This window comes from Dermacentor variabilis, chromosome 1 (genome assembly GCF_050947875.1).
Source record: "Dermacentor variabilis isolate Ectoservices chromosome 1, ASM5094787v1, whole genome shotgun sequence".
Taxonomy (NCBI): domain Eukaryota; kingdom Metazoa; phylum Arthropoda; class Arachnida; order Ixodida; family Ixodidae; genus Dermacentor; species Dermacentor variabilis.
Window position 1 is genome coordinate 26,284,255 of NC_134568.1, and position 11,920 is coordinate 26,296,174.

An 11,920-nucleotide genomic window follows, 5' to 3' on the forward strand; every position below is an offset into this window, starting at 1 on the left:
GTCGATCGAAACACTCTGGCGACTCAACAAAACTAATGCAATTCCATAGCGCAAAAAAGGAACTCTGTTCTAAAATGGTTGCTGCAAAAGAATTTCATTACAACGTAACCTTGCCGAAATTAATGATGGCTAATCCCCGAAAATTTTGGAAAGCTGTCCTGCCACTTGCGTCATCCTCGCACACATTAATAATTGACAATGTTGCAGTTTCTGATTCGCCGACAATAGCTCCTTCTTTTAACACCTTCTTCCACTCTGTATTTACGATTGATAACTCTGTAAGCCCTCTTTTTGATTCCGAACCATACCCTCCGATCGATGGTATATCACTGTCTCTAGAGGGTCATCATCATCATCATCATCATCATCATCATCATCAGCCTAGTTACGCCCACTGCAGGGCAAAGGCCTCTCCCATACTTCTCCAACTACCCCGGTCATGTACTAATTGTGGCCATGTTGTCCCTGCAAACGTCTTAATTTCATCCGCCCACCTAACTTTCTGCCGCCCCCTGCTACGCTTCCCTTCCCTTGGAATCCAGTCCGTAACCCTCAATGACCATCGGTTATCTTCCCTCCTCATTACATGTCCTGCCCATGCCCATTTCTTTTTCTTGATTTCAACTAAGATGTCGTTTACCCGCGTTTGTTGCCTCACCCAATCTGCTCTTTTCTTATCCCCCCTTAACGTTACACCCATCATTCTTCTTTCCATAGCTCGTTGCGTCGTCCTCAATTTCAGCAGAACCCTTTTCGTAAGCCTCCAGGTTTCTGCCCCATATGTGAGTACTGGTAACACACAGCTGTTATACACTTTCCTTTTGAGGGATAGTGGCAACCTGCTGTTCATGATTTGAGAATGCCTGCCAAACGCACCCCAGCCCATTCTTATTCTTCTGGTTATTTCAGTCTCATGATCCGGATCCGTGGTCACTACCTGCCCTAAGTAGATGTATTCCCTTACCACTTCCAGTGCTTCGCTACCTATCGTAAACTGCTGTTCTCTTCCGAGACTGTTAAACAATACTTTAGTTTTCTGCAGATTAATTTTCAGACCCACCCTTCTGCTTTGCCTCTCCAGGTCAGTGAGCAGGCATTGCAATTGGTCTCCTGAGTTACTAAGCAAGGCAATATCATCAGCGAATCGCAAGTTGCTAAGGTATTCTCCATCAACTTTTATCCCCAATTCTTCCCACTCCAGGCCTCTGAATACATCCTGTAAACATGCTGTGAATAGCATTGGAGATATCGTATCTCCCTGTCTGACGCCTTTCTTTATAGGGATTTTGTTGCTTTCTTTGTGGAGGACTACGGTGGCTGTGGAGCCGCTATAGATATCTTCCAGTATTTTTAAATATGGCTCATCTACACCCTGATTCCGTAATGCCTCCATGACTGCTGAGGTTTCGACTGAATCAAACGCTTTCTCGTAATCAATGAAAGCTATATATAAGGGTTGGTTATATTCTGCACATTTCTCTATCACTTGATTGACAGTGTGAATATGGTCTATTGTTGAGTAGCCTTTACGGAATCCTGCCTGGTCCTTTGGTTGACAGAAGTCTAAGGTGTTCCTGATTCTCTTTGCGATTACCTTAGTAAATACTTTGTAGGCAACGGACAGTAAGCTGATCGGTCTATAATTTTTCAAGTCTTTGGCGTCCCCTTTCTTATGGATTAGGATTATGTTAGCGTTCTTCCAAGATTCCGGTACGCTCGAGGTTATGAGGCATTGCGTATACAGGGTGGCCAGTTTCTCTAGAACAATCTGACCACCATCCTTCAACAAATCTGCTGTTACCTGATCCTCCCCAGCTACCTTCCCCATTTGCATAGCTCCTAAGGCTTTCTTTACTTCTTCTGGCGTTACCTGTGGGATTTCGAATTCCTCGAGGCTATTCTCTCTTCCACTATCGTCGTGGGTGCCACTGGTACTCTATAAATCTCTATAGAACTCCTCAGCTACTTGAACTATCTCATCCATATTAGTAACGATATTGCCGGCTTTGTCTCTTAGCGCACACATCTGATTCTTGCCTATTCCTAGTTTCTTCTTCACTGTTTTTAGGCTTCCTCCGTTCCTGAGAGCCTGTTCAATTCTATCCATATTATAGTTTCTGATGTCCGCTGTCTTACGCTTGTTGATTAACTTAGAAAGTTCTGCCAGTTCTGTTCTAGCTGTAGGGTTAGAGGCTTTCATACATTGGCGTTTCTTGATCAGATCTTTCGTCTCCTGCGATAGCTTACTGGTTTCCTGTATAACGGCGTTACCACCGACTTCTATTGCGCACTCCTTAATGATGCTCATGAGATTGTCGTTCATTGCTGCAACACTAAGGTCCTCTTCCTGAGTTAAAGCCGAGTACCTGTTCTGTAGCGTGATCCGGAATCCTCTAGTTTCCCTCTTACCGCTAACTCATTGATTGGCTTCTTGTGTACCAGTTTCTTCCGTTCCCTCTTCAAGTCTAGGCTAATTCGAGTTCTTACCATCCTATGGTCACTGCAGCGTACCTTGCCGAGCACGTCTACATCTTGTATGATGCCAGGGTTCGCGCAGAGTATGAAGTCGATTTCATTTCTAGTCTCACCATTCGGGCTCCTCCACGTCCACTTTCGACTAGCTCGCTTGCGGAAAAAGGTGTTCATTATCCGCATATTATTCTGTTCTGCAAACTCTACTAATAATTCTCCTCTGCTATTCCCAGAGCCTATGCCATATTCCCCCACTGACTTGTCTCCAGCCTGCTTCTTGCCTACCCTGGCATTGAAGTCGCCCATCAGTATAGTGTATTTTGTTTTGACTTTACCCATCGCCGATTCCACGTCTTCATAAAAGCTTTCGACTTCCTGGTCATCATGACTGCATGTAGGGGCATAGACTTGTACCACCTTCAATTTGTACCTCTTATTAAGTTTCACAACAAGACCTGCCACCCTCTCGTTAATGCTATAGAATTCCTGTATGTTACCAGCAATTTCCTTATTAATCAGGAATCCGACTCCTAGTTCTCGTCTCTCTGCTAAGCCCCGGTAACACAGTACATGCCCGCTTTTTAGCACTGTATATGCTTCTTTTGTCCTCCTAACCTCACTGAGCCCTATTATATCCCATTTACTACCCTCTAATTCCTCCAATAACACTGCTAGACTCGCCTCACTAGATAGCGTTCTAACGTTAAACGTTGCCAAGTTCAGATTCCAATGGCGGCCTGTCCGGAGCCAGGTATTCTTAGCACCCTCTGCAGCGTCACAGATCTGACCGCCGCCGTGGTCAGTTGCTTCGCGGCTGCTGGGGACTGAGGGCCGGGGTTTGATTGTTGTATTCATATAGGAGGTTGTGGCCAAGTACTGCACCAGGGTGGCCAATCCTGCTCTGGTGAGAGAGTGCGTTACCGGTTCTGGTCACCGGGATCAGACCGCACTCCAGGCCTGTTTGTGCAATTTTCTCAACACACGTTTTTTTTTTGTACTTTCCGGTGGAGAATTGCGCGGCATCGGGATTTGAATCACGGTCCTCTTGCACTGGAGACGGATACTCTACCGTCCCCGCAGGAGTTAAATTAAAAATTGGGTTATGGGGTTTTGCGTGACAAAACCACTTTCTGATTATGCACGCCGTAGTGGAGGACTCCGAAAATTTCGACCACCTGGGGTTCTTTAACGTGCACCAAATTCTATGTACACGGGTGTTTTCGCATTTCGCCCCCATCGAAATGCGGCCGCCGTGGCCGGGGTCCGATCCCGCGACCTCGTTCTCAGCAGTCTAACACCATAAAGACTGAGCAACCACGGCGGGTCCCGCCGGAGTTGTACGCCTCATTTAACCTACAGTGGTGCCCTATTTGATCAGTCAAGGTGGGCCAATCTGAGCTCGGTTATACCGCATGGATGGCACTCGGCTAGAGAACCTGGTATTTATGACCTGCACATGTGTGGCCACACATAATTGAGGATAAATAATTTTTTTTAGGAGGGTTTCCGTACAGTGATAAAATGAAGGAAAAGACATTAAAAAGAAAGAAAAAAAAGGGGGAAAAAAAGGAACATAACTTGTGATTTGAACTCGTGATCCTTCAATGTTGCCCGGAAAGGTAGCTCAGTCGGTTGGTTCGTCAAGCCAGCGGTTACTTTCAAGCGCCATAGCTCCTGCTCCGAGCCACATACTTATGTGGAAAGGGACTGATGTTGGAAGTGGTTGGAAGGCATAATTTCTTGGAAAAATGGCCGCCAGAGGAGCAGCCTGAACTCGAGCGGCTTTAGAGACTAGGAAAACTGCCTTAAAATATTTAGACTTGAGGGGAAGCTTCGTTAACAAACTATAACACGGCAATCAGCATTCGAATACGACGAGAGAAATTATTGAGACGTGGAAAATTCCCTTGGAATAAATCTGGTTTGCGAGACAAATGCTTGTATGTATTGAATCTCTTAAAAGATGAGGGGGGAAATATGCGCTCACCGAGAGGGCATCGTCAGCACGAGACCACCACCAGGCACCTTACTGAGATGTGGAGAGCTTCGCGGCCGGAACGAAGCCTCCCCTCTCCGCCGGCCAAGCGTGGAAAACGCGCTTTCCGATCGCTCAAGGTTGCGCAGGCATAGTGTAGCTCTAGCGTCTAGGAAAAGCTTAAACAGGTGCGAAGGCGGCACGCATAGCGTGGGAAGCTAGCCGCCGGAATAGCTATCTCAAGTACTGCTGCTGGCGAGGGCGAAATACCTTCGTGTAATTATAATAACCCTAATAGGACTTCTTTCAAAGAAAACAAAAAAAAAGGAAACGGCTCAGAAGGCTATACTTCGAGAGCTATGACTGATGCTTTTCTATATATGTATTCATCTCATCTATGGGATCGCATGCGCGCGCTCTTGCTTTGTCTCTGCGTGTAGTAGTTAAGAGAGCCAGTTTAAGGGCGGAGAAGAAGGAAGGAGAGGAAAGCAATATTGCAGCGCCGTGGTTTTAAAGCGCAACCGTGGTAGGGAAACGGAAGGCGATATAGGCATGCGTGTCCATGATACGCACACGACAAACTGCCTTACAATATTTAGACTTGAGGGGAAGCTTCGTTAACAAACTATAACACGGCAATCAGCACTCGAATATAATTATAACCCTAATAATAATTGTAAATATTCATCTTATCTATAGGATCTAAAGCGCGCGCTGTTTTTTTTTTTTTTTGTCTCTGCGTGTAGTAGTTAAGAGAGCCAGTTTAAGGGCGGAGAAGAGGGAAGGAAAGGAAAGTCTCCGAAGCAAACTTGCAGCGCCGTGGTTTTAAAGCGCAACCGTGGTAGAGAAACGGAAAGGCGATATAAGCATGCGTGTCCATGGTACGCACACGACAAACTGCCTTACAATATTTAGACTTGAGGGGAAGCTCCGTTAACAAACTATAACACGGCAATCAGCACTCGAATATAATTATAACCCTAATAATAATTGTAAATATTCATCTCATCTATAGGATCTAAAGCGCGCGCTGTTTTTTTTTTTTTTTGTCTCTGCGTGTAGTAGTTAAGAGAGCTAGTTTAAGGGCGGAGAACAGGGAAGGAAAGGAAAGTCTCTGAAGCAAACTTGCAGCGCCGTGGTTTTAAAGCGCAACCGTGGTAGAGAAACGGAAAGGCGATATAGGCATGCGTGTCCATGATACGCACACGACAAACTGCCTTACAATATTTAGACTTGAGGGGAAGCTTCGTTAACAAACTATAACACGGCAATCAGCACTCGAATATAATTATAACCCTAATAATAATTGTAAATATTCATCTCATCTATAGGATCTAAAGCGCGCGCTGTTTTTTTTTTTTGTCTCTGCGTGTAGTAGTTAAGAGAGCCAGTTTAAGGGCGGAGAAGAGGGAAGGAAAGGAAAGTCTCTGAAGCGAACTTGCAGCGCCGTGGTTTTAAAGCGCAACCGTGGTAGAGAAACGGAAAGGCGATATAAGCATGCGTGTCCATGGTACGCACACGACAAACTGCCTTACAATATTTAGACTTGAGGGGAAGCTTCGTTAACAAACTATAACACAGCAATCAGCACTCGAATATAATTATAACCCTAATAATAATTGTAAATATTCATCTCATCTATAGGATCTAAAGCGCGCGCTGTTTTTTTTTTTTTTGTCTCTGCGTGTAGTAGTTAAGAGAGCCAGTTTAAGGGCGGAGAACAGGGAAGGAAAGGAAAGTCTCTGAAGCAAACTTGCAGCGCCGTGGTTTTAAAGCGCAACCGTGGTAGAGAAACGGAAAGGCGATATAAGCATGCGTGTCCATGGTACGCACACGACAAACTGCCTTACAATATTTAGACTTGAGGGGAAGCTTCGTTAACAAACTATAACACGGCAATCAGCGCTCGAATATAATTATAACCCTAATAATAATTGTAAATATTCATCTCATCTATAGGATCTAAAGCGCGCGCTGTTTCTTTGTTTCCGCGTGTAGTAGTTAAGAGAGCCAGTTTAAGGGCGGAGAAGAGGGAAGGAAAGGAAAGTCTCTGAAGCAAACTTGCAGCGCCGTGGTTTTAAAGCGCAACCGTGGTAGAGAAACGGAAAGGCGATATAAGCATGCGTGGCCATGATACGCACACGACAAACTGCCTTACAATATTTAGACTTGAGGGGTAGTTTCGTTAACAAACTATAACACGGCAATCAGCATTCGAATACGACGAGAGAAATTATTGAGACGTGGAAAATTCCCTTGGAATAAATCTGGTTTGCGAGACAAATGCTTGTATGTATTGAATCTCTTAAAAGATGTGGGGGGAAATATGCGCTCACCGAGAGGGCATCGTCAGCACGAGACCACCACCAGGCACCTTACTGAGATGTGGAGAGCTTCGCGGCCGGAACGAAGCCTCCCCTCTCCGCCGGCCAAGCGTGGAAAACGCGCTTTCCGATCGCTCAAGGTTGCGCAGGCATAGTGTAGCTCTAGCGTCTAGGAAAAGCTTAAACAGGTGCGAAGGCGGCACGCATAGCGTGGGAAGCTAGCCGCCGGAATAGCTATCTCAAGTACTGCTGCTGGCGAGGGCGAAATACCTTCGTGTAATTATAATAACCCTAATAGGACTTCTTCCAAAGAAAACAAAAAAAAAGGAAACGGCTCAGAAGGCTATACTTCGAGAGCTATGACTGATGCTTTTCTACATATGTATTCATCTCATCTATGGGATCGCATGCGCGCGCTCTTGCTTTGTCTCTGCGTGTAGTAGTTAAGAGAGCCAGTTTAAGGGCGGAGAAGAAGGAAGGAGAGGAAAGCAATATTGCAGCGCCGTGGTTTTAAAGCGCAACCGTGGTAGGGAAACGGAAGGCGATATAGGCATGCGTGTCCATGATACGCACACGACAAACTGCCTTACAATATTTAGACTTGAGGGGAAGCTTCGTTAACAAACTATAACACGGCAATCAGCACTCGAATATAATTATAACCCTAATAATAATTGTAAATATTCATCTTATCTATAGGATCTAAAGCGCGCGCTGTTTTTTTTTTTTTTGTCTCTGCGTGTAGTAGTTAAGAGAGCCAGTTTAAGGGCGGAGAAGAGGGAAGGAAAGGAAAGTCTCCGAAGCAAACTTGCAGCGCCGTGGTTTTAAAGCGCAACCGTGGTAGAGAAACGGAAAGGCGATATAAGCATGCGTGTCCATGGTACGCACACGACAAACTGCCTTACAATATTTAGACTTGAGGGGAAGCTCCGTTAACAAACTATAACACGGCAATCAGCACTCGAATATAATTATAACCCTAATAATAATTGTAAATATTCATCTCATCTATAGGATCTAAAGCGCGCGCTGTTTTTTTTTTTTTTTGTCTCTGCGTGTAGTAGTTAAGAGAGCTAGTTTAAGGGCGGAGAACAGGGAAGGAAAGGAAAGTCTCTGAAGCAAACTTGCAGCGCCGTGGTTTTAAAGCGCAACCGTGGTAGAGAAACGGAAAGGCGATATAAGCATGCGTGTCCATGGTACGCACACGACAAACTGCCTTACAATATTTAGACTTGAGGGGAAGCTTCGTTAACAAACTATAACACGGCAATCAGCGCTCGAATATAATTATAACCCTAATAATAATTGTAAATATTCATCTCATCTATAGGATCTAAAGCGTGCGCTGTTTCTTTGTTTCCGCGTGTAGTAGTTAAGAGAGCCAGTTTAAGGGCGGAGAAGAGGGAAGGAAAGGAAAGTCTCTGAAGCAAACTTGCAGCACCGTGGTTTTAAAGCGCAACCGTGGTAGAGAAACGGAAAGGCGATATAAGCATGCGTGGCCATGATACGCACACGACAAACTGCCTTACAATATTTAGACTTGAGGGGTAGTTTCGTTAAATAACTATAACACGGCAATCAGCATTCGAATACGACGAGAGAAATTATTGAGACGTGGAAAATTCCCTTGGAATAAATCTGGTTTGCGAGACAAATGCTTGTATGTATTGAATCTCTTAAAAGATGAGGGGGGAAATATGCGCTCACCGAGAGGGCATCGTCAGCACGAGACCACCACCAGGCACCTTACTGAGATGTGGAGAGCTTCGTATACTTAATTTAATCCTAAACTTAGGCACCAAAAGTCGAGAGGTCCTGACGGTATCCCGACTGTTTTTCTCGTTCGATACTCGCTTAGGTGCAGCAGATATCTAACAATTATCTTTAGGAAATCTCTCTCAACCGCCACCCTTCCTTCCTCGTGGAAACTTGCTTCAATTCTGCCATTATTTAAGTCGAGTAACGTTCAATTATTATCTAACTATAGGCCAATCTCCTTAACAGCACACTCATGTAAATTACTCGAACGCATTACCTTTAAACATATTATGGAATTTCTTGAAACTAACAAAACTTTACACACTTTCCAGCATGGTTTTAGGCATGGCCTCGGCACTATAACTCAACTGACAGAATTCGTTCATGGCATCAGCAGCTCTTTAGACATAGGTGACCAGATTGATGTTATTTTTATAGACTTTGCAAAGGCATTCGACACTGCCTCACGCCCTAAGCTTATTCACAAGCTGTTCGCTATACTAAAGATGCATCTTTAGTTTGTTGGATATCATACTTTCTTTCCCAGCGTTCTCAATGCGTATGTTTGAACTCTACTAAATCACCCTTGATGCCTGTTTCATCAGAGGTTCCCCAAAGCTCAGTACTGGGTCCTCTTTTATTCCTGCTTTATAATAATGATCTCCCCGTACACACCTCAGTTAAAATACTCCTTTCTGCAGATGATTGCGTTTTATATCATACCAATAAACCTCCTACTGACCATGTTGTCATCAACAATTATTTTGCTGACTTCTGTAACTGGTCCAAAGCATGGCAAATTAATATATTTTCCAAAACTGTCTCTATGTCCTTTACACGACGCCCATCCCATTCCTTCTTTGCCTAAGTCTTTAACAATATTACCTTAAATAGGTTCTTCGAATTCAAATACTTAGGAATCCTTCTAACACACGATTTGTCATGATCGAAACACATTGATGTCACATGTAACAAGGCCCTTAAAATACTAGGTTACTTACATCGTACGCTGCGTCTTGCTCCTTAAGAAACTAAACTTCTTACATATAAAACCCTCATTCGCCTCATCCTCGAATATGACTGCGTTGTATGGAATTCATACCAACACTGTGACATCAAAAAACTAGAATCAGTGCAAAAAAAAAAAAGGCAGTGCGCTTTGTTTGTAGGAGATATGACAAGGAATTTTCGCCGTCTAACTCTCTTCCCCTACTTGGTCTCACTCCTCTTGCAGAGCGTCGCAAACTGGAATGCTTAAGATTCCTTCACACGTTAAGCAATTTTCCTCGCCTCTCCTTTCTAGATAACTATTTGACTTTTCTCACACCCTCATGTACGAGGAGTCACCATGATCTAAATATCTCAAGCCTTTTTGCCCGCACTGATTCCTTTAAACACAATTTTTTTTCCATCAACTATTGAAGTCTGGAATGCATTACCGGGTAACATCCGTTCACTACCACTGAAACAATTCACGCAAGCTTGTTTATAAATGTTAGTTTATTGTTCATCCCACTCCCACAATAGCCTCAATGAAGCTGCAGTATGTATAAATAAATAAAATAAATAAAATAAAATGCGACGCAATGTGTATCCCAGCCCCAGATTTCGTTTGACACACAATGTGCAATGATACATTCTTGTAAAATAAAAGGCCCCAACTTACATGCGCGTTTTTTCATCCAGTAATACGTAACTTTTGTTTCACCCGTCGCCTTACAGCGATTCCACTTTGGAGGTCAGCTAGATGTTTGTACGGCAGCGGCGGTGAATGTTGAATCCGTATTGTTTCAACGTCGCCTGCGTTAGAACCGTCACGATCCCGCTCGGACGCACTAGCAACTGCTACGGCATTTATACGGCGCCTTGAGCCAGTGAACAGAACCCGTAACACTTTCGAAGAGTGTGATGAACTCACTTGTGCAGTTTCACCATGTTTTATTAATCAGTTCTCAGATCGGCCTATGAATGTGAAGGGAATTTTATTTATGCGCAATATCGTCATAACCGTACATTTATTGCCGCCAGACGTCAGCTAATTTCGCTGTTTGGCGTGCAGTCATGATAATGCAAATGACGACAGGGTGGCATTTTAATTCCATACTTTAGCAGAAAGTAAAGTATCTGATATCGATGGGGGCGAAATGCGAAAACACCCGTGGTACTGAAATTTTGGCGCACGTCAAAGAACCCCAAGTGGTCCATATTTACGGACTCCCACATTACGACGTGTCTCGTAATCAAATCGTGGTTTTGAAATCTAAAACCACACAGTTTAGTTTTAATAAAGTATCTTATAAGCACTGTCCCATCCTTCGTACGAGCTAAATGTCAGGCTGTGACACGCGAGAAGCGTGTCGTATTGTTTCTTTACGAATTCAAGCAAATGTGTTGGCTATTCGCCTGAAGTGGAACATTTCCGATCGACCGAGACTGGACCACTCATGCGGATCCGTAATTTACGAAGAAAAGGAAAACAGCCGCACGAAATCCAAAAATAAAATTATGGGGTTTTACGTGCCAAGACCACTTTCTGATTATGAGACACGCCGTAGTGGGGGACTCCGGAAATTTCGACCACCTGGGGTTCTTTAACGTGCACCTAAATCTAAGTACACGGGTGTTTTCGCATTTCGCCCCCATCTAAATGCGGTCGCCGTGGTCGCACGGTCCTCGTGGTCGCACGGTCCTCGTGCTCAGTAGCCTAACACCATAGCCACTAAGCAATCACAGCGGGTCACGAAATCCACAATCGTCTTTCGTGGAAAGCGATTACGGCAGGTTGCTGACAGTTAACGTTTTAAACAAGTCAAGTTTTGTTCACAACATGCACAAAGTACATTGTTTATGGCCACCCTGGTAAGAAAGCTGTAAGCATAAAGCTTGACGAGGGGACCACCACGAGGCAACAACAGCAGTGCACACATCCGCAGTACAATGTTTTTATAACGGTAGCATCGTTAATACCACACGTGGTATATATGCACTTCCCTGGGCATGAATATATCTACGTACATGTATATGCATTACGAGCACGTTGAAGTAGGGGTACATAACATAACCACCAGGGAAATGTATTCATGCTGGCGCCAATATATATATATATATATTTGTGTGTGTGTGTGTGTGTGTGTGTGTGTGTGTGTGTGTGCGTGCGTGCGTGCGTGCGTGCGCGTGTGCGTGTGCGTGTGCGTGTGCGTGTGTGTGTGTGTGTGTGTGTGTGTGTGTGTGTGTGTGTGTGTGTGTGTGTGTGTGTGTGTGTGTCTATTTTGTGTGTGTGACATTTGTGTCTATTTTAGCTCTTGATAGCCGACAGCTTAACATTCTTGCTTAGTACAGGCAAACAGAATTAACCGCATGGAAGCAAATCAATGGGTTGGTTCGCATTTCC

The 11,920-nt window shown here is 44.3% G+C and overlaps 1 protein-coding gene across 1 annotated transcript in view; it reads right to left on the reverse strand.

The window, feature by feature from the left end:
• LOC142570493 (alpha-(1,3)-fucosyltransferase C-like) overlaps positions 1–9,752 on the reverse strand; it is an 80,637-nt gene extending 70,885 nt beyond the window's left edge. Inside the window, exon 1 of the transcript XR_012825669.1 lies at positions 9,531–9,752. The gene's annotated coding sequence lies outside the window, so the exon portion shown is untranslated. The remainder of the gene's footprint in view (positions 1–9,530) is intronic.
• Between the last annotated feature and the right edge of the window lie 2,168 nt (positions 9,753–11,920).